General features: G+C 32.5%; 1 protein-coding gene and 1 pseudogene across 1 annotated transcript in view; one reads left to right on the top strand and one right to left on the bottom strand.

Moving 5' to 3' along the window:
* The window catches only part of ERBB4 (erb-b2 receptor tyrosine kinase 4), a 1131344-nt gene that overhangs the window by 748163 nt on the left and 359452 nt on the right, over nt 1–23729 (bottom strand). The gene's annotated exons all lie outside the window — the stretch shown is intronic.
* Nucleotides 1–23729, top strand: part of LOC132521910 (NAD-dependent protein deacetylase sirtuin-7-like) — a 78200-nt pseudogene that overhangs the window by 49444 nt on the left and 5027 nt on the right.

Genomic DNA, 23729 nt, shown 5'->3' with positions numbered 1-23729 from the left:
CTCTGAATAATAACATGTACTGTTACTACTAATAATACACACATGGTTACCACCCAGAATTTCAACTTATACTACACAGTTCTACCTTCATTCAGCAGAAATTTGCTTTTGTTCCAACATGCAGCAGTTATGTTTCATGACTGACAATGATCTCATAATGAAAAACAAGTCACAATTAATAAAAATCAAAACTAATACCTGCTAGATTAATTTAATGATTTAATGAGCTAGGAGAGAGTTTTATGAAAAGACCTATAAAAGCAAGAGACTCAATTTCCAATTAGAATCAACATCCATGAATCTTAAGCCTCCTCAGGGTAAGGAGAGACCTATTCAGCTCTTCTTCACATTTCCCTCTACCTGTAAAGGGGCATTTACTTTCAAACAAAATCATAGTTAATGCATCTGTCCCTCTACAAATTGGGTTACAAATATTTTTTATCAGATAACTAATATGCTGTGAGAAACACTATCAGTACAAGATCAGTGATTATTTATGTGGTATCCTTACCATATTTTAATGTCTGGCCTATAATTATAGATTGATGTTGAATATTAAATTCACTTAATAACTAAAACCGTCCTTAAATGAACAGATATATCGTAATAATGATAATGGTTAACATTCCCCAAATACTCACTACATGCTAGGAATATTCTAAATCCCTAATACTTATTATCTCATTTAATTCACATAATAGCACCATGAAATGAATACTATTATTGTTCCCATTTTAATGCTGAGGAAGTAAGTACAGAGAAGTTAAATAACTTGTCCAAAGTCATACACTAATTGCTGGGGTCGATATCTGAACGCAAGCGATGTCACTCCAAAGCTTTCATCCTTGGCCACTTTTCTAGGCTACTTTTTGATTGATTCTATTTATAAAAGTTTAGTTTATTTCCAATTCTGCACTATTACAAATAACGTTATAATGAGCATGCTGGTACCCACACTTTTTTGAACTTGTCCTATCATTTTCTTTGGATAAACTTCATAAAGGTTTAAATGCTGGAAGAAAGAGCATGCACATTCATCTTTGTCAGGCTTGTAGGTGAAAAGTGCTGCTTTCTACTGCTGTTTAAATTTGTATTTTGTATTACAGAGGTTGGGCATATTTTATTTAAGTGGTGTGCTAGAGCTCGCTTTCACAGGTTTTGAGTTTCTCTTCCCAACTCCACCTTAAATGACATCAAGGTGGTAGCTTGATATTGATCATGGATAAAAGTGTTTACACCTTGGAAATCAGCATGTGATAGAAACCAGGTTTGTTTGGTTTTGGAGAGCCTCTTAAAAGCCCACCTCCGTGTATACCTCTGTGTATAATAGACATTTGTGTTCTTGTTTTGAATAGACTATTCATAATCTTTATCTAGGTAAAAGTCTGCTGTGTTTGTTCGTTTCTTATTGACTTGGAAAATGAATGTTCCTACCTAGTAAATTATTAAAAGGGGAAAAAGTTTTGTTATTAACAGTGATGACCATTATTTGAAAGCTTGGCCATACAACTTAGCCATTTGTTCAAAAATGATACAGACAAAATGTAAAGTAAAAAACAATATCAGTTTCAATTTAGAATCTGCTACAGAGTTCAAATAGATTATTAGACATATGTTAAAATGATAGTTTAGGTTTGACTAAAATTGTTTTATAACAAAAGCATGTGCACAATATATGCCTTTTAGAAGTACTATAGTATAGAAGGTGGTAAGGAAACCCTAAAGTTCTGCTATAGCATAGACACCTGAGGTTGTAATAAGAAAAAAGAAGTAAAACATTTGACTCAATTTATTTTTTAGTTCTTCCTTTAAACACACTCATATTCAAGATATGAAAGGCAAAGGATTATAATTTTATTGTCATAACACTTTAAACTCCACTAGGAGTATGACTTAATGCTAATGTTGCAATATTAGAAATAGTGGATTGAGTTACTGACAGTCTGGATAACTTGCTATGTAACTTTTAACTAGCAGGTAACATCATAGTTATTGGTTTTATAACTAGAATAATATTCTTGAAGACGTATATATCTAGCAAAAACTAGTTTGGTTATAAAATCAAAGATGAGATATGACTAAATTAGGTGACATAAACCATATTGGATTTGGTAGTTCTATTTTTAGTTTGTTAAGGAACCTTCATACTGTTCTCCACAGTGGCTGTATCAATTTACATTTCCACCAACAGTGTAAGAGCGTTCCCTTTTCTCCACACCCTCTCCAGCATTCATTGTTTGTAGATTTTCTGATGATGGCCATTCTGACTGGTGTGAGGTGATACCTCATTGTAGTTTGGATTTGCATTTCTCCAATAATTAGTGATGTTGAGCATGCTTTCATGTGCTTCTTGGCCATCTGTATGTCTTCTATGGAGAAATGTCTATTTAGGTCTTCTGCCCATTTTGGGATTGGGTTGTTTGTTTTCTTGATATTGAGCTGCATGAGCTGTCTGTATATTTTGGAGATTAATCCCTTGTCAGTTGCTTTGCATATGACCCAGCAATCCCACTCAGAGAAAATCCAAGAAAACAATATACCTGAAAAAAACATAATTCAAAAAGATACATCCACCCCAATGTTCACTGCAGCACTATTTACAATAGCCAGGACATGGAAGCAACCTAAATGTCCATCAACAGCAGAATGGATAAAGAAGATGTGGTACATATATACAATGGAATATAACTCAGTCATAAAAAGGAACAAAATTGTGCCAATGGCAGAGACGTGGATGGACCTAGAAACTGTCATACAGAGTGAAGTAAGTCAGAAAGAGAAAAACAAATATCATATGATATCGCTTATATGTGGGATCTAGAAAAATTATATAGATGAACTTATCTGCAAAGCAGAAATACAGACACAGATGTAGAGAACAAACGTATGGATACCAAGGGGGAAAGGGGGTGGGATGAACTGGGAGATTGGGATTGACATATATACACTACTATATATAAAATAGGTAACTAATGAGAACCTATTGTATAGCACAGTGAACTCTACTCAATGCTCTGTGGTGACCTATGGGAAGAAAATCCAATAAAAAAGGGGATATATGTATACATATAGCTGATTCACTTTGCTGTACAGCAGAAACTAACACAACATTGTAAAGCAACTATACTCCAATAAAAATGAAAAAAAAAACATATTGGATTTGAACTTCACTCTTCAACAAAACCTATCTTAAGTTTTTAAAGGAATTTAATTGCTGTCATCACTTTTAATATGTAAATATTTTCTATTCAAATGCATTGAAATACTGTATTATGGAGAAAAAAATTTTGTTAGATTTTTAGTTAATTTATAAAAATAGACTATACAAGATTTTAAAATTCTATTATATAAGAATAAAAGAGCATTCTTTCAGGACACAGAAATTAAAATTCTTTTGACAGGAAAATCCCCAATGCCAAGTAACCATAAAATTCATTTATGCATAATTTTACTATTACTGGTCAAGAACAATCAAAAAATAAGCTACTCTTCTATTTTTCCAAAGATATTTTTACAGATTAACCATAGGAGAAAGGTCCATTCTTTTTCATTTTGGATTTATGATTTAAGAACCTGACACTTTTGAAAAATGCCTTATTACTGCTTTCGGCATGCTCTGTTTCTATTCTGTTTCCAAAATCATTAAATCATATTTATGAAGTGACCATACACGTCATTAGCAATTTTGATAACTGCTTTTCTCCTGCCTTACGTCATTAGTGGACTGAACATTTTAAAATGAAATAAAACATTTTATGCATCACACAGTAAGAAATGGACTGGATCAAGGAGCACGGTTCTTGGTGTACTCTGCTATTGCCTGGGTCTAATTCCCATTTCCAGAACTTTGTTTAACTTTTGATCCTTTCCTGAAATGACCTGGTCCTCTTTTCCCTATCAAATCTTAACTTCACCACTTTCTAAGACCCAGTTGAAAATCCTATCTTTTTGACTACTTCAACCATCATCAATTACCACTTTCGCACCCCTGACTTCAGACACTCAGAGCTATATCATATACTATAATACTTACTCATATAAGGTTTTGAATTGATTGATTTTGTTTTAGTTATATTAATGTCATTTCACTAACAAAGTGGGGATTCCAGTAGGCAAGGATTATGCCTTATATATCTTTTTGAATTCCTTACTCCTGAACACCTCCCTGAATCTTCAAGCTCAAACACTTAACATCTATTCTGTCACAGTTTGAAGCACCCAGTAAATGCTCACTAACAGCTTAAGAGATTGAGTACAAATGAACCAGGTGTTTTTGTTTATTTCTTTTGTTTGTTTTTAATCGGTTTGTTTTACCAATCACTCAATTTCACTGAAGTGATTTTTTTTTTTTTTTTTTTTTTTTGGCCACTCCACAAGGCTTGAGGGATCTTAGTTCAGCAGCCAGGGATTGAACTTGGGCCCTCACAGTGAAAGTGCTGAGTCCTAACCACTGGGCCGCCAGGGAATTCCCATGCAGTGAATTTTTTTCTTACAATTTTATATAGTTTTGAAAGTAACATTAAAATTGTAGCATTGTAATTTTAAAAAGGGATATTCAAAACCCAGAATATTTTCACAAATGTCTCCTTAATTCAATACCAGGCTCACTAATCAGTTTCATTTGCCTTCCTTAAAGATAGGTTAGATTAACTTCACCAACAGTCATTTTTTTTTTCTTAGCATCAAGTCTCCTGGCTTCACACGTGAGGATTTACAAGGACCAATCTAGGACAACCTTCACCCATGGTATGCATTGTTTGTTCACAACACAGACACATACGTATGTGAATACCCACACCTATCAGATCACAGTTACCTGTTCTTCAAGAATGTGTTTGGTAGGCCTCAGACAAAAAATAGCCTCAACCACTTGAAATCACTTGATGACTACAATCTTAACTGAGGTTTTCAATTTTTTGGCTACTTGGAAATCATATTCCATTAAAATATAAATACCCCTCAAAGAGATGATTTTTTTTTTAACCTGCTAACACATAAGTACTTCAGACCTTTCTCAGCGCAGAATAACTCATAATGGCCACAGTCAGGAGGGAGGGCTGCTTTGGAAAAAAAGACATTAAACAGGATTCACAGTCTAAATTGCTGGGGATATCAGACTAATCTGACTCCTGAGTGGATGGAGGAAAACCAAGCAGGGACAGAATTGAGGAGAAATTTGGCTAAAAGTGGATATAAGAGAAACTGAAAATCAGGTAAACTGTTTCTCAGCTATAGAATAGGTGCCGAGGACAGAGAGGGGAAGAAAGAAGTTAAATTATAAGCATATTTTGGGAGAGTTTTATTTCTCTTGGTGAGTATAAAAGTATAAAGACATATTTCAATATTTTATGACTATGTTTCATGTTCTAAACATGCAAATAAATACATAAAAATTTCTTAGGCAGTTGTCTAATGAATGTTTTAAAGAGTAAAGTTAATTATCTTACAACTTAAAGTAATTGGTGTCTGATCAAAACAGCTACGTTAGCATTGCATTCAACTGTTTGCTTGAAAAAAATTCATTCCTTTTAATTGTCTGTCACCTAACTGAACCCAAGGCATTTTGAAACAAAATATGTTTGTATCCTTCATATAGATTTAAAAATTAAAATGAGATTAAATGAGAAACATAGGACTGGGAAGTGCCTCCAGAGGTCATTTAGCCCATTTCTGCCTCTGGCAAGCGTCACCTAAATCATTTCAAACATACGGCTCACTACCTTGTGCCATCCTCGTTAAGCAACCTAGCTCTTGGCTGCTCGCATTAACAATGTGTGTTCCTACAAACTGGCTTAATCATTCTGCCTGGTTTAGTTACTCAAGACTGTCAGATAATCCGTCTAACTCAGTAAAATATCCCTCAGTCAAATCAGTCAAACTGCATATATGTTTATCTGACTTAGCTCATTTTTTTATTTATTTCACTGGTAAAGACAATTAAAACACTCAAACAAGTGTAGGTGTGAAGAGATAACCTATAAATCAGGTTCTTCCTTAATCTCACTAAATTGTTCCTGAACTGATTTTAATCAAATTTTACTATATTCCTTTTCCTAATGGTCTTAAATGTGTCCTACTTCCCTGCTCTTTCTTTAGGCAAAGTAAACCGAAGAGTCAAAGAATAATAAGCCAACAAAAATTTATGAGAAAATCCAAGGAGAGATTTGGTCTATTTTTTTTTTTTCTAAATCAACACATATTCAAAAGAACAATACTGAATGATGGAGGTATGCAGCTAAATAACACACGTCAAAATGTTTGCTACTTCTTTACATCTTAGTGGTTCTTTCAAGAAATAAGAATTTCATACTTGTCTTTGCCTTTTCACATCTTGTGAAAGCAATGAAAAAAAGTTTAAAATTTGTCTATTTTTTTAAATAGCATATCTCCCTTAAAATATAATTTAAACATGTAAGACTTGCATTATTCTCTCTTCTTTAGACTAAGATCAGATTTTAGATATTACTCAGAGCCTGAAACCTTAAGATCATAAAATACTTGGAGTTTACTTGACCCAAATGTTTATAAGGGAAGCAGAGGAACATCGTTTAAAATTACACCATCTAGATAAATGCAGAATCACTATAGTACTGTTTTAGAACTGTATAAAACATTTGATTATTATTGATAATATTGAAGCTGGTTTCTAAAATACTGAATTACAATAACCAGCATATGAGATGGTCATTTCTCCAATTAAAGATTCCAACCAGAAAAAAAAATTGTTCTTTCTTTGTACTGTCAATAAATATTCCACAATATGGAATCATTGAAGTAGCTTATGTTCAAAAATATCAAAATAAATAAATTTGACAACCTGAATATCAGTCTTACACCTGTTAATTTTTTTAAAAAACAGGATGTTAAAATATTCAATACTCAATCTGTTACTATTTTGTTAAATTAATGCCATGCAATTCCAAAGGAGAAGGGACATTTAAGTGACTCCAACTTGTGATAATACCATGAGTTTCAGGGCTGTAGCCAGTATTGTAAAATAGAACAAATAATAATGCAAAGGCAGATACAAATTATTCTCAGAGGCATGAGTGATCTTCGAGGTGAAATATAAAAATGATGTTACAAATACAAATAATGTGGCTGAGAGCTCCTAATGTTCTGATATATGGCAATATGTTCTCACACTCATTAAAGTCTAATTTTAGCTCATTGACAGTTAACAACCTCACAAAATAAGACATTGCATTTCAATGTTATAATATTCTTTAGTGATATACCCTTGTGATATCTCAGAGACACTACAAAGAAAAATCTTCAAATCTGACTTTACCATGTCCCCCCACAGTTCTAGAAGTCCCTATCTTGGTGAAAAGAGCCACAATAAAAGCAGTTTGTCAGGTCAGAGATGAGCAGCCATGCATCATGTCAAACCCCAATCCTGTCAATTCTTCTTTGCAAATATCTCTCTGCTCTCTTGCATGTTCTCTCTCTCTCTCTCTCTCACTTTCCACCCCTCCTCACTGTTTCAACTCTAGTCTAAACTATTACATTAGCCTGCACTATAACACCCTCTTGAATGATCAGCATGAACATTTCGCCCTCTACCTTTCTTTCTTCTCTTCTTTGAAGCCAGAATGCTTTCTGTAACTTGAAAAGCTAATGGTGTCACTCTCCTACATAAACTTTTCCAAAGGCTTCTCATTGTTTTAGTGAACAGGACCTTTATCACAAAGACAATTTACCTTCTGCCTACCTCTTCAGTTTCATCTAGTGCCACTTTTTCCCTTGTTGAATAGGTTTGAATCATATTTTGTCTAGCTGCCTCTTTTACCTACAAGTGTTTTGTTCTGTTTTACTTAGATCCTTCAGATCTCAGCTTAAGCGCTATTCTTTTAGGTAACCTTCCCTCACGACTTCTCTGACTAGGTGAATGTTATCTGATAGTCTCCCATACGCTCATACTTGCAATGTGTTCATTGTCTTCCCTGTTACAACATAAGCTACATGAGGATAGAGATTCAATGCCTGTCACTGTTCCTCACATATGGGTTGTTATTTAATGCATGTTAAGTATTAAGTGAGAGCTGAAGATATATAAACAGATTATTTTCCATATATGTTGCTCAATTCATGATATTGTGGCTATTCTCTGATTATTTTTCCCCCTTTAACCTGATTATTTTATTTGAAATTACTAGTGACTTCTAATTCACAATTCCTAGAATCAATTGAGTAATGATTGTTCTCTTTTATTCCCCAGTATATCCAGATCTCTACTCCTGTCATGGCTTTTGCTAATCCTCCACACTCTTAACTATTCCTAGTGTCATTTTATTTCAAGATTTCTGTCAATCTCTTTTCTTCATTATTGCAAATAAAAATTGTAAAATTCTCCAAACCCCCTGCATATCTTCAAGCTATTATCTTTTTTCTTTCCATTCTTGAAATACTTGCAAGTTTACTTCTCAAGAGTGGCATATCAGGCTCAATAATAAGAATCTCCAATGTTCCAATTTATAAACAAGTTTATATTCCATGAAGTGCCTAGTGTAGTGCACTAAATATGTTATAGACGCATGATATATATACTACAAAATATTAAGAAAAATAAGTGTGTCTTACTGTAATCCAGTTGGAAGAAAACAGTTTCTTCTCTCATTGTAAGTCTTTCACCCTGAATATCCAAGTATTTTCTATTACGGTGCAAAAGTTCACATTGATTTGTTTACAATATCCCTAAGCGATTAGATCAGATGCAATTTCTAACCCTCATACTATACCTGCTACACTAAAATTTGACATTGTCAGGTTAAAAATATTACTTGATAAGAACCAAAAGATGTAAACCAATTATATTGTAAGATCATCTTTATTGCTAGTAAAACTATTTTAGTTATAATATTATTCATCATATTGGAATATGTCTTCGTAAGACTAATGAAAGCATTCTTTTTTGGGAGTAGAGTCTATACAGACACAAATAATAAAATATTCAGAGGAATAACTACTTCCTAAGTGGGAATTCTTGAATGTTATTCTTTTTCAGCCATTTATAGCTATGTATTGTAAAAAGTCTTATTTATTGAACTAGAAAGATTTTTAAATTTCAAATATATGATTATCTTCATTATCCAGAGCCAAAATGGAGATTCATTTAAATGGTGTAACTTACTTGTATAGGTTCTACCCTTTAAAAACCTGGGGCCTACGGTACTTAAGGGTATTTAAGTCAAGTTAAATTTTGAAGATTATTCACACAGCCATCTGTTCCTTTACAATGTATGTTGCAAACCATAGGGTCAATGTTAACCAATTAAAATTTAGACACTTAAACCTGTGAAAAGAATCTCATGAACCAATTTCATATCTTAATGATAAAAAAATTTTATCTTAAGTAAAGATATTTTGGATAAAGTATATCATATTTTTATCAATATAATCTAATTCATAGTTGAATAATGTTTCAGAAATTAAGAAACCAAACCTGGTTACATTCATTCTGAACGCATTTTCAGAATTCTATTAAAAAATATATGCAGGCTCAGTAATGTATAAAATATCCAAACACATCTGAATTAGGTTTATTTGGCTAACTACAAGTTTCCTTAAATTTCACTGCCCTTCCTTAAGGATCAGAACATTGATCAGTATAGGACTAAATGCATTTTTTAAAAATTAAGTTAAAATATACCACTGTATAATTACCAATTTACCAGTAAGTATATAATTTCACTAGTAAATGTAGCTCCAGTTAACAAAGGTCTAAGGAAGTGATTCTCAAACTTTAGACTACAAAAGAATCATGCAGAAGAATTATTATAATACAGATTGCCGAGTCTTACCCCCATTTTCTGATTCTGTAGGTCTGTTCAATAATTTGCATTTCTAACTTATTCCCCTAAATGATGCTTTATCCATTGAGAACCACTGGTTTAAGGAATCATCCTATTTTTCTGCACTGCAAATGAGTTTTGACTATATTTTTTTTAAATTAAAAGCATACTGAAAAAGAGAAAAATTTACAACCTACTTGTAGGTATATGTATTCTTTTTCATTTCCTTCGTGCCATAATTCTAAGTCCCCCTAATATTCAGTCTTTAAAATCAAGACAGACTAGCTGTGTGAGGCATTATTCTAAATTGAAATAGAACTTTGTTAATCCTTCAAATTAACTTGTGCATTGAGGGCAATAATTCCTGGATTTCATAATTATTTATTTCAATTCTCTTTCCTCTAAATATTGTAATCATACTACTATTGCATATATGTGGAGATTATATTTCAGTCTGTGTTTATTTTATGTTGCTTTCCATATATGTTTTTCCATTTTACCATTTTTTTTTCAGAATTACTTGATGAAATCTGTTGGACAAATGGTGAAAGATATAGGAAAAGAGAACAAATAGGAAAAAAATAGAACAATAATACTTTTGGTCTTAAGCCTTTTCTTATCTTTCATGGTCTTATCATAGACAGAGGCCACATCTTTTAGAGAAGGATTCACACTGGGATACTCAGGAGGTCTCTCAGGAACCATATACTATCCTCGTTAGGAGAGTGGCTTTATTTGTATTCCCAGCTAGTCCACCTGATATCTGAAAATTTTTCACAGTTATGCTGTAGACAGATCAATAGCATGATTTGATATCCATGGGGAGGAGGGGGACACCCTCTGATAGTTTCTATTTTTAAACAACTAAAGTTGTTTTGTATTCCCTAAACCATATTGATCCATGAAACAAATGATAGTTTTACTAAAGCTCCCTTTTGTAAACTCTGTCACCGAGGAAACCTTGAAAAATTACAATTAATGGCAGGGAAAATGTTGGAAATCTATCTTACCATGTAACTTTACTGCCAGCTCCTGCTATGCACAAAATAAAGCAAGACCCACATGTTTTTCTCCCTGGGTTTGGATATGGCTGGACTGATGCAGTGGCAATGAAGATGGCTTATATTTATACCTCCAGGGTGCTTTAACGCCCTCCCAACTAATCTGCCATCTTGTCCATTATGAGTATGAGCTGTAACGGCTGAACTGGCATTGTCACCATTTTTCCATTTCAGCAGAAATTTTAAAAGGTGGTTGTCACTACATAGGCTCAAGTGATGCCATCTGCTTTCCCATTTGGGGAAACGCAAATAAAAATGGTGGGGGAGATGTCTGGTATTTAATTAGAGGTGGACTATCTGTTTCCCCAATCTTCTCTATCTTGACACCTGCTGGGTCATACACAGAATACTAACAAGAGTCATAAAATGGTTCAGGAGCTCTGGTGAGAGAAATACTAAAATCAGGTTGGCCTTTGAGCATAACAAATGCACATTTCCTTATTATATTAAACCACATAGAAAAGTTTTCATTCATGTGAAATGCATTGACCTCTTAGAACACTACAATTGTAGTTCTTAAGGAAGTATTGTTATTACATATTAGTGAATCTAGATTTCTAGGCATATATATTTCTGAAACTATATAATAAAATTCATGTTTAAAATGGAATTTAATAATTGTCATAAATATTACATGTCTTACTTTTACCTACCAATAAAATCTCTTACCTATGGATATGTGTAATTCTTTGTCTATAATACTAAAAGATATGTAATTACTATTACAACTTCAAGGGGCCCACAATGTTTACAGTGGGCCCTTTAGACTTTGTTGAGTGTGTAGTTTATCCAACTACTAGAGATATTTTTTCCTTACAATTCTAGATCTATACCACTGTTTTGACTATGGCACAAATGTAATGCACATTTCAATAAAACAGTACGGCTGGGAATTAACAGGCTAATAAAAAGGACTTTAAAGGTGCATTAAATTAGAATTTAAGATGTCTCCTGCATCTGCAGCACAAATGCTAACAAAATATAAATCTGTTATTAACTTTTTATAGTCATGCAAAGCAATAAAAGCTAAAAAATGCTGAAGATTTATCAGCACATATCTATAAGATGAACAGAATATAACACAGAATTACTAAATTCTGAACAATTTAAAAGAACAAAGTTAAATTATGAAACGTATGTGTTAGGAAGAGGAAAAAATTTTAGGGAAGAGGTGAAGAGAAATAATGTATATATATATACACTTTGTTTCCTTTCAAAACTAATGTTTTATTTTGGCCTACAAGGCAGCCCAAGATTTATCTTTAATGAACACAAAAGCCAAGAAACTATTTTCTGTCCTTTAAATGACTGTAGCATTAAACTAGGATATTCTGTTCCAGGGACAATACATGTGTCACATGTCACTGTTTGCAACAATATACCATTTGTGTCAAATATGTGCTGACAATACAACCTGGCTTTCTCATTAGGATCATACAACCTGTTAGCTGTTGCTTAATAATACATTAACCTATTGAGAATGTTCATTGTTTAAGTCATAATTGCACAGATCTAATTGTTACATGCAGCTGGGAAATTAAAATGATGATCCTCTGAGACAGCTCTGTTCAAAATTAATGTAATAATTAAAGAAAAAAATTTTTAATTATATTCTTGCTGGCATATCTGAAGGCTTTTAATGCCTTCATAGTCAGATTTTAAAAGAAAAGTGATGCTTCTCAAAAAGAATTATCAAAATGGTGTACTTCCATCTATTTAGCTATATGGAAAATAAAATGTTTAGGGTTTTAGGGGTATAAAGACTCTAAATTATTAATATGAAAAAATAAACAAAAACTTTATATTTCACTTACAGAAGCCATATTTATGAAAATGCATTAAAAATTTAATACAGAAAGTTCAGAGGTTGCCCACACACTATTTTGAGAAGCTGAAATATTGCAGCATGTTACACTGCAGTAAAATCCTAATAAATTTTTTAAATTTTTATAGTGTAAGAAAATGACTGCATAAAATTCACCGTTAACTGTAACAAGTATTATTTCATTGTAGGTATTACCAGAGTCCTCACTTGTCGGAATATATTATAAATTTGGTAATATAAGTTTGTTTTTTCCCATCCCTTAAAAATACCAGTTTGTCAGTATTTTAAAGGATTTTGAATACCAATAGTTATCACTTGTAAGTTGTCTTGGACAGCTGACCATTGCTAAAGGTGCCACATTCTAAGAAAAACAAAAAAAATTCTCAGATTCAGAAAAAAGCCTTGAAAAATATTTACTTTTTAGCCTGCTATTAATAGTTTGCCACATAACAAATCAGTAGAAGTCCTACTTTTCTTACAAATTTTTAAATAAGGCTATTTTTAATATTAAATTAATTAAATGAAACATTGCTTTTAAAAAGATACTTGTGGTTCTCATAAAATAATTTTAGGCTTCCTGATTTAGCAAAAAATAGAAGTGATTATAGTAGATAACAGAAATTCTCTAAGGCATAATTTTTGATATGATACAAGCATAATTCATAAGTTCCTTATTGTTTTCATGAACATTATCTTTCTAAAATAAAAATAAACAAATGCATGCTTAACATTCTCCATATCTCACCTGTAAAAATCATATTTAAAAGGTGTATTTCAGGGCTTCCCTGGTGGCGTAGTGGTTGAGAGTCCGCCTGCCGATGTAGGGAACATGGGTTCGTTCCCCGGATCGGGAAGATCCCACATGCCGCGGAGCGGCTGGGCCCGTGAGCCACGGCCGCTGAGCCTGCGCGTCCGGAGCCTGTGCTCCGCAACGGGAGAGGTCCCAACAGTGAGAGGCCCGTGTACCGCAAAAAAAAAAAAAAGGTGTATTTCAAGAGCTCATTTCAGAAATGTTTACATCCCATCTTGTAAATAACCCAGGAAACAAACTGACCAGAACTAAGGAATTGAATATGCCTGATTCCCTCTAGTCACAGTGTTCATTCTTTTATGCCACAACTGAGAAGTAAGGGTAGGGCAAGAAAATGGAAAGTTTTTTTTTTTTAATTGTAAGATAATCAATCATGCATAACCAGAAATATGCATTCAAAAATAAAATTATTTTGATAGAAGTCAACTTTTAAAAGGTGACTTCTTAATATAAGCAATTTTAATACAGTAGTTTGTAATAATTTGGCCTGAAAAATTTAAATGATGCAATACAATTTTACATTGTATGTAAGGAAAGAAGCAGAAATCTCATAAAAGCACTAATCCTTAGGTAATAGTACTTGTTTACTGATCTGCCAAATTTTACATCAATTCAAGTGACTCCTTTGACCATATCTTAAATGAAATAGTGTGGTTTCTAACTTCAAGTTCTTACAAGTGCCCAAATTAATAATCATAATAGCTAAGTTAAGGGCTGAATATGTGCAAAGTATTTTATTTAGTGTTTTCTGTATAGAAATGCACAATCCCTCACCCCAGTTCCTTAGAGCCAGATATGTTTAGGATTTTAGGTAATTCAAGTGCATGTACCATTTTATGTCATGCCCCATCTGGGTTGAGCAGCACCCCATATTTAACGAGTTTAATAATTCACAGTAAAATATGAAAAGCCACAATGAGTGGGATCAATAAAGGCTAAAAATTGTCTCAAGTCAGTTTAGGTAAGGTTTTCTGCTAAATTAATTTTGGACCCAACTTAAAAAAAGAAAAAAAACTGTTAGTTTTAAAGCTTTATGGATTTCAGAATTTTGAATAAATGATCGTGGACCTTGGTCATCTCACACACCTATGAGAAAAGTAACCACACACCTATGAGAAAAGTAATGTCATTACTATTTTATATACAAGGAAACTGAGGTTTAACACTGATAAATATCTCACCCAAAATTGTATAGCTAGATTCCACATATATGTGTTAGTATACGGTATTTGTTTTTCTCTTTCTGACTTAGGGGGTGGGATAGGGATTGTGGGAGCGAGAGGCAAGAGGGAGGAGATATGGGGATGTATGTATATGTATAGCTGATTCACTTTGTTATACAGCAGAAATTAACACACCATTGTAAAGCAATTATACTCCAATAAAGATGTTAAAAAAATTGTATGGCTAGTACCATAAACACAGAGCATTGATTTCAACCTAAGTTTTCTGTCTATAGGGCCTAGAAGTACTTAGGGAAATTGCCCATAATAAACCTGACAATTTCACAGATGCCACTGTGTCTTTATTCCAGATTTTGTATTGCTTTGTTTGTTTAAAACTATTTCTCTTTATAAAAAGCTGTTAGAAATTTATGTTTACTGGTCTCTGAAACTATACAGTTAAGTAGTGTTTTCTAAGGGTCTATAGAAAAGTGAGCACACTCTAAAATTCATATTCAGTTCTTTAAATTATAACTTGAAAATTTTTATTAAACTTGCAACTATAATAAGAGAATTTTAAGTGGGAAAATATACATTTGATGGATAAACTTTTTAATTTTTATTTTCACCTATTTAAGACAGGTGTTCTCAAGACTCAAACTATGAAGTTGCTCAATGGTTAAGACATTTGGTAAGAAGACTCTTATGATAGTTCAGCAAATAGACCCAAATCATAATAATATATGTTCTAACTTATAGAAGGAATACTCATAAAGTAATGCTTAATTTATAGAAAAAAATCCCTTATTAAAAGGAAAAATTCCCATTTTACTACTGTGACTGATTGAAGATAGTACTATTACCTTTTCGAAAATGTTCTATTTTTTTAATAGGTAAGTTATTTTACTGTGTCAAAATATACATAACATAAAACTTAGCATTTTAACCATTTTTTTGGTGTACAGTTAAGTGGCGTTAAGCACATTTACATTGTTGTGAAATTGTCACCACCATCCATCTCCAGAAGTTTTTCAACTTCCCAAACTAACACTATGTATCAATTAAACAACAACTCCCCATTCTTCCTGCCCCTCAGCCCCCTGCAACTACCATCCTATTTTCTGCCTCTGAATTTGACTATTCTAGGGACCTCATATAAGCAAATCATGTAATATTTGTCATTTTGTGACTGGCTTACTTCACTCAGCATAATGTCTTCAAGATTCATCTATGTTTTAGCATGTGTCAGAATTTGATTCCTTTTTAAGACTGAATAATATTCCATTGACTCCATATACCACATTTTGTTTATGCATTCATCCATCAATGTTCTTCTGGCAATTGTGAATAACGTTGCTATGAACATTAACGTAAAAATATCTGTTCAAATCCCTTATTTCAATTTCTTTGGGTATATACCCAGAAGTGGAATTGATAGATCACACAGTAATTCTATGTTTAATTTTTTGAGGAATCACCATACTGTTTTTCACAATGGCTAAAAACATTTTACATTCCTACCAGAAATTCACAAGAGTTCCAATTTCCCCACATTCTCACCAGCATGTGTTAGAAAAAAAATTTTTTTGGTATAATTTTACCTTACCCAGTGACCCCAAACTACTTACAGCTATTAACTCATTACTAATCACAAATAAGTATTTTAATTTTCTGTTTATTTTTCTACACATTGTTCTATTATTTTTTAACCTCTAGTATATTGCACAGTATATATTACATTAAAATTTGAATGAATGAATGAACCTTATTAGAGATTTAATATATATACTGACAGGCCTATGTAAGTTACCCAAATCCAAGAACATAATTATTTAATGAGATTTGACATGGGTACATAACAAACTTTGGATTCTCTCGTGCTTATAAGCCTTGTTCTTAGGGTCACAGAGGAGAGACCACCTAAATCAGACTACATAGCTTTCTTAAGCTACCTGCCAGTACATGCAGATAAGTTCTAAGACCATAAAGCATTATAGAGAGCCTGGCCTACCTTTTAAAACAAGCTTTATCTGAGTTATCAGATATACTTCAGACTTGTAGGGTTCCTCAAGGCTGCTCATGAAAGTGCCAACCAGAAACTTCCAATTTTTAAATTATTAGGGATGAGCAATTAGCACTAACCAACTCAGATTTTCTTATACCAAAAAAATATGGAATATTTACTGATCTTCTGGTCCAAGAGACTCTAGGGACGGCCAAAAAACTGGTCAGAATTCACAGAATGCCAGTCTGAGCTATGTCCCTAGCATAGTCAGTCCAGTGAAATAAGAAAAAAATATTAGTTGACATCAGGACAGAGTCAAATAGTAATTCATGTAGTTAAACTATTTGCAGACATGTTAAGGTAATAGATGACTGGAACTGAAGAATTTTTAACAAAACAAAAAGTTTATTAAAGATGCTCAGTTATCTGGACTTTCCTTGTTTAAAATTCTTCAGAAGGTCATGGTAGCTAATAATTATAGAACATTAATTTCACCACAGACACTGATGATGGTCTTAGTTTAACAAAGCCTCCTTTCTTCTACACTACACAAAATAGAAAAGATCTATTTAATTTCATACCATCTTGGGGAGATTAACCTGCACAGATACACTCAGTGGCAAATCAACCAATCTCTTTAAGGGACATAAGGGAAAAGGAATATGTAGACAAATAGGAAAAGTCATATATGTAAACTGCTAAAGTCTTCCCTAGTATTTGGTTCTAAATGTATCTTTAGAAAACTGTTATATCTTTTTCACCTGAAAATTTTTATCTGAAGGTTTCTGTGAAATTTTTCAGAAAGTTAACATGGAAAAATTTTTAAGACTATTAGTTATTTTCATTTATAGTATGAATAAGTTTCAATACCACTTAATATGAAAGTTGTATTAATTAAAGTTTGTGGTAGTACCTACATTGTAGAGTTATTGTGAGGTTTAGATAAGCCAATATTTGTAGAGAGTTTGGAACATTGTCTGGCTTAAAAGTGTTTGCCTAATAAATATAATAATAGCGCTAATCAGACCACTGGCTATCAACTTTGCAATACTTGTAGGTCAAAAAGAATTTGTTGTTAGAAGCAAACAAATTCAAAATTAATTTTGAATTACTGATATGCTCTTCCAAAAAGAGAATAGTGCATTTCCTCTGCAGGAAGATCCAAAAAGAAATATGTTCACTTGAGCAATTGAGGGGTGCTAACTAATTATTATCATATGACTAATTAATCAGCATCGCACAAACCTACGATTCATGTTAAATATAGTCTGTTCCAGAGTGATTTTATAAACCTGGACCAAGGAATCAATCAGTCAGTAGGGTAGTATTTGTTTCTGAGTTTGAAAGTAGCACTTGTCAAATACATTTCCAGGAAGAATTTGCAAAAATGTCAACTCTTTTGAATTCAAGCTGGAAGGAAAACTAACAAAAATTCAGATGCTTACACATACGTTTCTCTTTTCTCAGAATTCATCAATTAGATATTGAGGAAGTTCATTTAAAATTTAATTATCCAAGTTTTCCTTCTTTTATAACTTACCCTTATGATTAATTACCCCATACCTGTTGATTATTTTCTCTCTTTCCTATGAACATATTAGCATGAAACCATAACGATGTTAAATTACCTTTAAAAACACATAAAAATCAGTGGAGCATGCTGTTTTCCTCTTTACATGAAATCTGCTCTAAATATATTACAATATTTTAACACATTTTAGGAGTGTTTATTTTAGCCCCAATTCTAACACAGCTTGGGCTTACTGAACATGTTAAGTGGAGCCTGTGCCTCTCTGTATGGCATTCTGGATTGTTGTAATAAGGTGTATCCAGGTTGGATTTTTTCATTATTGATTTAATCAATAAATATTTTCAGAAATGATGAGAAACATGTAAGACTTTTAACTAGCTAAAATTGGCTTTTTATTCCTAATATTTTTATAATAGTATTGCTTCATTCTGAAGATAACTATGTCAAAATATTTCCTCCATTAAAAAAGTAAATCAGAGTTTCCGAAGCACGTTCTATATTTTAAAATTCATCTAAAGGGAATGACACTGACACTATGCTAGAACAGCCTACAGTACCCCCCAATATTTTGGCTTGCTGTCCAGAAAGCAATGGTTTATTTGAGTGTCTGCCTCTTCTGTGAAACTCTCATGTGTACCATATGTTAACAATCATATAACCTTATTACACATTCCTATTATCTTTTTGTTTTGTTGACACTTATCATGTGTGAGTATGTTTGCATATGTGCGTTTATGTGTGTGTATGAGAGAAAGAAAGCGGAGGATTGAGAAGAGAAAGATCACAGGGGAAAGACTCAAGCTTATTCATCCTATTTTCTAGACAATGATAGCAACACTCAAGAAATGTTTGTCAAATGAATATTAATTTGGTTCCAAAGTTAGAATTGTACTATAAATTGCCTTTGAAATGTGGTAAACTCATTTAAACAAATACTTCATTATACCTCTCTTCATTTAAATGAGCATGTAATTTTATTTAAAATGGTGGTGCTTTTATCAGCGATATTAATTTTCTTTGGTTTATCAAAAGTTCACATGTATCATTTCTACATTCATCCATTCATTGAGTCAATAAATATGTATTCAGGACCTGCTATATACTATGCTATATACTAAACACATACTAGGCACTGAGGATATATTTTGATACTGAAATATTTAAATATATGAATCAAGTTCATCTTAACAATACCATATAAATCAATGTAATAAGGTAATAGTAATAAGGCTAATTTCACTATAGGCTAGATCTATATCACAAATATGATTCTTAAACATGGAGCAGGCATATTTTTTAAAACAAGATGAATGATCAGTTAAGTAAAATATCAGTTAAAATTATTGGTTTTATGTAGACTAATTTCTGGTAAACTCTTTTTATGTATACCAGCTAATTATACTAATAATATTATATTAATAACAATAAAACACTAATTTTATATCAATTATTCACAGAAATTCATTTTATTTCATTATATAAATTATCTATATAGATAATTTTATATAAATTATTAATTGAGCATCTACCAATGTGCCAGACACAGAGGATACAAAAGTGAACAAGCAAGTCAGAAATCCCTGATCTTAAGAAGCTTACATCTAGGGAGATAGGTGAAAATAAAAGATAAATCCACACATTATATAGTATGATATAGTAATATATACTAAGGAGGAAAAATGAGAGAAGAGGAATATGGGTTGAAATTTTAAATAGGGTGGCATAGGGAAGGCCTCACTGGGAAAGTAGCATTTGAGTAAAAACCTAAAGCAAGAGGCAAATTATTCTTACAGGTGTGAGAGAGAAGCAGAATCCACACCAAGGGAGCAGCAAGTAAAGACCTTCAGGCAGAAACAAGGTTGGTTCGTTCAAAAGTCAATGATTAGGCTGCTACAGTTGAAGGTGAGTGAAGGAGGAGGAAAGGCAATAAGAGAACTCAAAAACATAATGGAGTGTGGGTGTCATAGGAACTTGGAGACCTCTGCAAAGATTTTGACTTTGTGTATGAGATGGAAGGCACTGGGAAAGTTTTGAAAAGAGGAATGACATGATCTAAACAACTTTTAACAAACCACTCTGTTACTCTGGAAAATATGAAAACATTGTGCACATTTTGACATCACAGACCACATTGGCACCCATGAAAACAACACTCTAGTAATTAAAATCCTTCCTGAAATCTCATAGCCTAAACACGTTATTAATTCAATCTAGTCTCCGTCCACTTCATAACTGTTTGGAAGAAGGTAATAAATCACTAATGAACCAGCTGGATATTTCTGAACTTTATATGTCACTCAGGTCACAGAAAGATATCATTATCTTAATCTCCAATCCTGCCTACTATCAGGAAATGGAAAAACTAGTTTGGGGAAAGTAAGAAATTCTTTCTAAACAAATGACCAGTGACATTCAAAAGGCCAGTCACATTATTGAAAGATTATTTGTTTTATTATTCATCCTTTTGGATAGTTAAATATTATCTGATTTATCAAAGGTTAGCCAAACATAAATCTCTAAAATGATAATGATTATCAACAGAAAACGTCAAGTTTTAATGTTTTAAAACTTGCATAAATTAAGCAATCTATAAAATCTATTCAGATCTATTTTTTTTCTATTTTTACAAAATAAGTTAGTAACTGATTTTACAAACAATGATATCTCATCTTTGGAGTATTTTGCCTTCTAATTACTAAGGATTCTATTACTGGTAAAGTAAATTACTTTTTCACATTAATAATTAGAAATTGTCCTCCAAATGAAGCAAAAGACTCTATCATTTGTTTCTTTCTAATTTTTTTTTTTTTTTTTACAAAATGTTAACTGTTTTGTTTCTAAACCAAATATATGATTTTTCCATTTGGCTGTGCTTGGATAAAGAAATGTGAATAAAAGTTTCCCTTGACTATAAGTATCTATGATTGGCTTCCAGAGGTAACATCAGCAACCAATGGTTACACAATTCTAAAACTTTCTGTCTCTCCCAGAATATCATTTATTTGTAAAATTTTACACAAATCAGGTCTCCGTATTTGTATTTCTACCTTTATTTCTAGCCAAAGCAGAAAAAAACTATAGGTTTTTGAAATTTCTTTCTCAGTCAACAACAGGAAATCACTTTATAATGCAAATATAAATTATTTTAAGCAAGTTCTAATTTTAAATTATCATTTTTTATCTTGTTAGTTAAAACTTCTGAATTCAAAAAAATCCTCAAATGTTGAAATTTAAACCAATGCCTGCAAACTAACTCCATTCAGTTATCAAAAGTTTTTATTTGTCATAAGCCTCATTATATGTCAGTAATAACAAATGGCATTGTCTTCTCTTATTAAAATAAAACAATTTGATAGCAACATGAATCAAAAAGTTAGAATAGACATTTATTCATAAGACATCAATAACCACTTTTTAAAATCAAAATATGTGGTTAGAATTTTTTTGAAACTGAGTTGGTTATATAACATTTTAATCTGATGTCAAATGCCATTGTTAAAGAGTTTCATGAATACTACTCCTAAAGCCCAAAAGAAAGACTGTTCTAATTTCTTCAAGACTCCTAATGTATGGGAGAGAATTTCCTCTTGTGAGTTCCTACCATACCCATGATAATTTTATTCATATTTTTATAATCAGTGGTTCTGACTTCTCATAAGTTTGTTGGTTACAGCACTGAACTAATGATTTGTAAATTCATTTAGTTTTCATATTGTCCTGTTTCCACAGACCTATTTTATGGTAACAGGCTGTCAATGTAACCCTGGCCAGTTATTGCACAGCTATCGTATATACCACTGCAACCCCAGCACCTAGCACAGGATCTGACACAAGCCAGGGAGAGGGGTAATTGGCGGTAGTCAAATAATGCTTAAGAGAGGGATACCACTAAAGTCAAAGTGTCTGGGTTCACATCCTAGGATTGCCCTTCTGACTCTGTGTCCTTAAGCAAATTACTTAGATACAGTTATAAAATGGTTTTATGTTTGTAATTATTGCATGGGATTAAATGAGGCACTACATGTATTTGGCAGTGAACTTTTTATGTTATACATTAAATATTAAAAAGGAAACAAATAGCTGATGATGGCTTATACCTAATGCCACATACTTTCACCCACATGCATTATGAACTATCTCTATGTTCTGTTCTTAAAAGTTCTTTTATTACAGTTTTAAGGTATCATAAGTAGCATGATCATGCATACTATGGTTTGCAATTCACCATGCTTTTTTTTTCTGACAAGTACTGAAAAAAACTCTTTAATAAGGTTTTCATAAGTACAATTAAGTACAGTGATATGTATAAACACCTATTCTGCAAGAGTTTCTAAAATGGAATTGGGTATAAACATATTCTAGAAAAGTAATCTCTTCAAATTCTTTCATTCTCTTCCTATTAAAATGATCAGTGATGGCATAATAAAACTTTTGTCAAGAATAAAAGATTGCCATAAAAAATCCTTGTGATAAGAGCTAGAATAAGAGAAATGTAGTCGATTCAGTCACATTAAAGAGATAAAAGACAGTGGAGTCAATTTGAACAATGATAGTAGATCATGATTTATATTAAAAAGACTTTTGCGGGCTTCCCTGGTGGTGCAGTGGTTGAGAGTCCGCCTACCGATGCAGTGGACACGGGTTCGTGCCCCTGTCCGGGAGGATCTCACATGCCGCGGAGCGGCTGGGCCGGTGAGCCATGGCCGCTAGGCCTGCGCGTCCGGAGCCTGTGCTCCGCAATGGGAGAGACCACAACAGTGAGAGGCCCACGTACCGCAAAAAAAAAAAAAAAAAAAAAAAAAAAGACTTTTGCAATTAATGGAATAATCTGTTTGTTTTCCAGTGAACAATGCTATGTACTTGAAACAGTAGCATCTGTTCTCATATGATAATATATGAAAGAAGGGAAATTAATTTGTCTTTAACCATGTGCTATAAAATATATTAGTTATGAACTCAAAGAATCATGAAACATTATTTCAACTGAAGTGGAATCAGATCTAAGTTTGTTAATGTTATTCATGCTATATTAAATATAGGATAACAAGAACAAGTTTAAGACCTGAAACATTTTTTAGGGATTCTTTGGGATAAGACTGCTTATATATAATGTCATAAACAAATTACATAGTTATAAAACAGCATAGACTTTGTAATACGACAGATTGAGTCTTGCAATTTTTCTGATCTGGACAAGTTACTTGAACTTTTTACATCTAATCTCATCTATAAAAGGAATAGAATTTTACCTGCTTAAAGGAGACAGAATTTTATCTAACAGAGGAGGTCATCTACTCATCTACTCATCTACTCATCTACTCAAAGAGTATAGACTAGAACCTAACTTTGTATCATATAAGGAAGTGTAAGTTCCTTTCTTTCATCCTGCCATTCTTTTCTAGAATGTATATGACTTTATGAATAGTTTTACCTTTTTTTGAAATTTAAACAATTAGGTGAAAGATTAAATCAGACTGTACTAATCAAAAGCATACACTTCTTTAAAATTGAGTTGCAGAGGTTAATATATATTATTGTA

The sequence above is a fragment of the Lagenorhynchus albirostris genome, chromosome 6 (assembly GCF_949774975.1).
Source record: "Lagenorhynchus albirostris chromosome 6, mLagAlb1.1, whole genome shotgun sequence".
NCBI classification, from domain to species: domain Eukaryota; kingdom Metazoa; phylum Chordata; class Mammalia; order Artiodactyla; family Delphinidae; genus Lagenorhynchus; species Lagenorhynchus albirostris.
Note: the sequence above shows the minus strand (reverse complement) of the source record. Positions and strands in the feature narration are given on the sequence as shown.